Source organism: Talpa occidentalis, unplaced genomic scaffold (assembly GCF_014898055.3).
Source record: "Talpa occidentalis isolate TD23 unplaced genomic scaffold, MPIMG_talOcc4v2.1 talOcc4.2675, whole genome shotgun sequence".
Taxonomy (NCBI): domain Eukaryota; kingdom Metazoa; phylum Chordata; class Mammalia; order Eulipotyphla; family Talpidae; genus Talpa; species Talpa occidentalis.
In genome coordinates this window covers 4,577-10,254 of record NW_023602824.1, presented here as the reverse complement: position 1 = coordinate 10,254, position 5,678 = coordinate 4,577, and the positions used below count along the sequence as shown (strand labels likewise).

The 5,678-nt window shown below is 44.3% G+C and overlaps 1 pseudogene; it reads left to right on the top strand.

Moving 5' to 3' along the window:
• Positions 1-4,163: 4,163 nt before the first annotated feature.
• On the top strand, positions 4,164-4,580 carry LOC119254009 (ubiquitin-60S ribosomal protein L40-like; annotated as a pseudogene).
• The last annotated feature ends 1,098 nt before the right edge of the window (positions 4,581-5,678 follow it).

The window sequence follows — 5,678 nt, the reverse complement described above, 5'->3', positions numbered from 1 at the left end:
TCAGGGCCTCCCTGGTGGCGCAAGGGGTTAAGCACAGCACTATGAAGCTCTCCGCAGCCTCTGCAGCACAAGTTCAATCCACTGTGGCCAGGGAGCTACCCACATGGCATACACACCCACACTCCACCCCTGGCCTGTACCCCAGTTCTTGTATGCATAAATAAATAAATCTTTAAAAAAAAAAAGGCAAAATTAACAACATAAAAGAGGGACAAGTGCCTCCCATTTCTTGCCTTTTAGTTTTTGAATTGCACAAATAATGGAATTAAGAACTTAACATATGCCTCCTTTATCTTTACAAGATTATTTAATAAGGCATAGCCATAGAGGTAATTATAGAACAAAGCTGGAAAGCCAGGGCAATAGAGAAGTCAGAAAAATTAAAAAAGATGACAGTGGCAGGAACTTTTGTTGAGAGGGGAGAGAGAGAGCCTGGTGTTAAGTGAATGAGAAGGTAAATGTCAGAGGAGCTAGGGATTTTGAAGGAGAAACAAAGAAGCAACAGGAACTATAGGAAGGAGGAGGTCACCTGCCCACCCAAAGGACCTGAGATAGGTGGAAAAAAACAGCCTTTCTGAGAGATACTGACTTCAGCAGTATAGGAAAAAGCAAGTAACCGGGCACCAGGACACCTGGATTTAAAGCCTACCTTTATTTTATTTTTTTAAAGTTTTATTTATTTATGCATACAAGAGCTGGGGTACAGGCCAGAGGTGCAGGGGGTGTGAGAGGATTCACCAGAGACAGAGTAGGGAACAGAACAGGCAGACTGACAGAAATATGCTGCTGGGGGTAGCAGCAGGCCAGTTAGGAGAGGTAGGACAGGGATCAAACTCGTGCTGCAGAGGCTGCGGACAGCTTCACAGGTTGCATCCCAATTGACTGCGCCACCAGGGAGGCCCTAAAGCCTATCTTTAATAATTACTAGCTGTGGCACCTTGACAAGTCAGGTAATATCTCTTATCCTCAGACACCTCAAGTGTAAAACAGGAATACTAATTTCACCTTCTTCACGAGGGTGTCATGAGGCTTAAGTGACAAAATGGAGGTGAAAATGCCCAGCATGTAGAAAAATAGCTAGTTTCTTAAATAAATGCAACAAAAAAGCTACTCAAATCATTTGAAACAGGGCCTCCCTGGTGGCGCAGCGGGTTGAGTGCAGCGCTGTGAAGCTGTTTCTCCAGCGCGGGTTCGACCTGGCCGGCGAGCGAGAATTCCACATGGTGCAGCAGACCTCTCCTGTCTCGCCTGCTGCTTCCCGCAGCAGTGAGTGTATTTCAGTAAATCTGCCTGTTCTGCTCCCCGCGCTGTCTCTGGTGAATTCTCTCACCCTCCCGCACCTCTGGCCTGTACCCCAGTTCTTGTATAAATAAAAATAAATCTTTAAAAAAATTTTTAAAATCATTTAAAATAATGCACCACATTAACGTTGTTAAAGCTGGTGAAAGCATTTCATGGTAAATCTGTTCACAGCAAATGTAGATAGGCCACATAGAGGGACAGGTGAGAAAGAAAGTGGCCTGTGAAGTTCTTGAAATTAAATAGTTGTGAGGTCCCAACAGATGAGACTTGCTGCCTTAGCCAACGTCCGAGTTTATGAAACAAATCTAGCAGTTTCTTCATTTCGACTTCAATGAATGGAATAAAAAACTGGCTCTTGGAACATAAGAAAATAATTCTATCTTTCTTTGAAAATGATACATAAGGGCCTCCCCGGTGGTGGAGCGGTGGTTGAGCGCTGGGTTGCGAAGCTGCCTGCGGCCTCTGCGGCGCTGGTTCGATCCCCGGCTGCTCCCTGGCCACCAGAGGAGGGTCCCACATGGTGCGCAGACCTCTCCTGCCGCCCGCTGCTCCCCTCAGCAGTGTACTTCGGTCCTTCTGCCTGTTCTGCTCCCCGCTCTGGTGAATTCTCTCACCCTCCCTTGCTTCTGACTGTACCCAGTGCATGTATAAACAAAATAAAAAAAACAAAACAAAACAAACAAATGAATAAAAAAAAGCATGCCTCTATAAAAAAAAATTCTAAAAAAAAAAAAAGAAAATGATACATAAAACTATTAGCAGAGGACGGTTTAAAGCAGTACGACAGCTGTCTAGCAATCAATTCATGAGGCCAGCATTCAGACTACTGGAAAAAAGAATAAACTATAACTCACTTTCTTAATGGCGACAATTTGGTTGGTGTTCTTGTCTCTGGCCTTGTAAACCGTGGCAAACTGGAGAGAAAAACAGGAATAACTTAAGTTTGTGCACGCCTTTCTACTCATCGATTTACAGGAGGCAAAGAACCCAGGGTTCTCGGAGCCGACTCCTGGGTGCCTGAAAGGTGGTGAGGCAATCCTCGTCCTGTTCCAGGCTTATCTTCAGAAAGCAGAGTCCTCTCAGGCTCCCCTCCAGTGTGAACACAAGGGGGGCCGCGCTCAAGGAGAGCGAGCAGCCGGGACAGTCCTCGGGCTTCCGCGAGAAAACCTGCGAGGTGAGGCTACCGGGCGCTCTCCGCTCTGGGCCCTCGAATCCCGCCCGAGCGCCTCACCTGTCCCTCCCCGAGAAAGTCCAGTTTTTCATAACGTTTTGCTCGTGACTTCACGTCCACAGCCATCCGGCGCACGAAGCCCGAGTCCAGCTGAAAGGAGTGAGCCTTCCAGACAGCAGGAATTTAAAGCTGTGGTAAAGCCTCCAACAGCCACTTCCGTTCACTGGGCGCCGACGCTTTGTTAGCTCCGCCCCCACTTCCGGCATGGGCGGGGTGATGTTAAATAAGTTCGGTCGGCGCCCGCCCCACGGTAGCTGCGACAGGCAGGGTTGGTTGGCAGTCTGCGCACGCCCCGCCCTATCACGTGATCTAGCTTTGGCACCCGGAAGCAGAGTGTGTTTGCTGGAGTCTGTGTCACCCAGTTACCTGTTAATTTCTTCAGTACCGGGGACTGGCCAGCCTTCCGATACGATATTCTGAATTAGATATTTAATAGGCGTGTATGAATATGGAGGGCTTGGACTTGTCCATGATACAGTTTCCTGGTGCTTGCTAAGGCGCGTCTTGTTTCCATGGTTACTGTGGACCCCTTGCCTTGCAACGTCAGGTTACTTAAGCGTGCTCAAAGCTTTTAAAGGTCTGCTGATGAGATTTTCAGCCCAATTCCTTTATTAAGAAGTATTTCCAGGGAAACAAAATCCTAGTCAACTGAAGAATTATGTGCTGGTCATCAGTTTTTTCTACTCTTTATGAACGGAAATAATAGCCTACATCATAAGTGGTTGTGGTGATTAAAGACTGATGCAGCAAGTTTAGACACAGTATGTGCTCAATTAAGTGCTGTGATCAGTATCTAACTTCTTGAGTCTTTATAAAATTTTATACAAATCAACAAATTAAGAGCATGATTCAACAAATATACACTAAGTGCTTACTATGTGCCAGTCTCTTGTAGACTAATAAGCAGAAGAAAAAGACAAAGATCCTTGCCTTCCAATGGAAGGTGACAGTAATTGCAGAGCCTGCTTTATGGCAAACAGACTTCATCTTGTCTCTAAACTGCCATGTTGAGACTTCTAGGTGAAAATTAAACAGACTGATTAAGCAATTCCATGACTACAACAAACAGGAGACATCTCCTGTTTAGTCCAGCAAAACCCCCTTTTGTCTGAAGACTGTCTATGCACCAATCATTGACAAGTGAACTCAAGAGCCAATCTAGAAAGTTTCACAACAAATGACCTAACCTCAGACCACTTCCCTGCTTGATCTTTTAAAATTCCCGTACCCTGACCCTGATAGTACACACTTTGGATTTGCCCCTTGGTCATGCATCTGTATTGTTTTCTAATCTCAAATAAAGGTCTTCCTGATTGTATAACCTGGTTGCTTCTCTCCTGTTGACACAAGTAAATTATGTTTTGATACACAGTGATAAGTGCTAGAGATAATAGTGTCTGCAGTTTTAAATAGGGTGGTACAGGAAAGCCATCGCTGAAAAGCCACTGCAGTTCTGGACAAGTTGTATGATCTGATGTAATATTTTTATAAGGTTCATTGCTGTAATGAGAAACAAATAGACTTAAAGGGGCAAGAAAAAGCTAGATTGCTAGTCAAAAAATTATTGTAGTGAACTGGGGGTTTCCGGTTCCACGGCCCTCTTTCTCTTCAACGAGGCGGCCGAGCGGCAGTCGCAGAAATGCAGATCTTTGTGAAGACCCTGACAGGCAAGACCATCACCCTCAAGGTAGAGCCTAGTGACACCATTGAAAATGTCAAAGCCAAAATCCAAGACAAGGTGGGCATTCCACCTGACCAGCAGCATCTGATTTTTGCTGGCAAACAGCTGGAAGATGGTCACACTCTCTCAGACTACACTATTCAGAGTCTACCCTGCACCTGGTATTGCGCCTTTGGGGTGGCATCATTGAACCTTCCCTCCGCCAGCTGGCCCAGAAATATAACTGTGACAAGATGATCTGCCGCAAGTGTTATGCTCGCCTGCACCCCCGCGCTGTCAACTGCCGCAAGAAGTGTGGCCATACCAACAACCTGCACCCCAAGAAGAAGGTCAAATAAGACCCTTCCTTCCTTTGCCTGCAGACAACCTCCTGCCCAAGCCCCATGACTCTGGGCCCTCAATAAAGTTTCCCTTTCACTGACTGAAGCAGTTAAAAAAAAAAAATTATTGTAGTAAATAATATGGCTGTTTTTAGTGACAGCAATTTGGCCTCCAGCCAATAGGATTTGCTAACATGCTACATATGGGTTGTAGAGGTGTGGGAAGGAAAATTCCAAGTTTTTAAGCTTAATCATTTGGTATTTCTAAAAGTTGAAAATCCTGATTTTCAAATGAATGTTTAAGAAGGCAGCAGAATACCAAGGATCATAATTAAAGTATTACAGTGAATAGTTTGGATCTAGATTACCTGCATTTAAATACTGGCCCTACTAGTATTCAGTCCCTAGATATATGATCTGGGCAAATTATTTAACCTGTTTTTAGATTTCTCCTGTGCATAGGACCAACAAATATATTTGCTGCATGACTTAAATGACTTCACACTTCTGATAATACTGTTTATATTAGCCATTACAAAACTAATATTGGTGGCCATCCATATCTTTGTCACTACTTGGATCTTTATCGTTTTATTTTGTTGGTAGGCAAAATTTTCACATGTTGCAGAAACAGTCTTTATCACCTATCTCTCTTAAAAGTGGTATCACATGACTTAGGTCACAGCTCTTTTTGAAAGACATCTCTGTAACAGTAACCTAAATACCATTCAGCATCTGTGTAGCATTTTACAGTTTACAAAGCACTTCACAAATCAGAAGTAGTCAGTTTCCAAGATGGCCCCAAGGGGCCTTCACTTTTTGGTATTAAAGCATTTGTATAATCTCCTCCAACGAAATAGAGTTCTGTATGGTCAGCAGAATATACAGAATGAGTGTAATTTGTGAGGCTACATCTTAAAAAGCCTTGATGCTTCTAACATTGCACACTTGGAGCATCTGCTTTAGGGAAAGTCAGTCATCATGTCTGAGGTCTCCTGTGAACTGCCAGCATCAACTTTCAGCCTTGTGAGTGAGACATCTTGGATGCAAGTGAATTATCCAGCTCCATTTCAGGTCTTCAGATAACTTCAGCCCCAGGTAGCATCTGATTGCAATCTCATGAGTCATACTGAGATAAATGCCA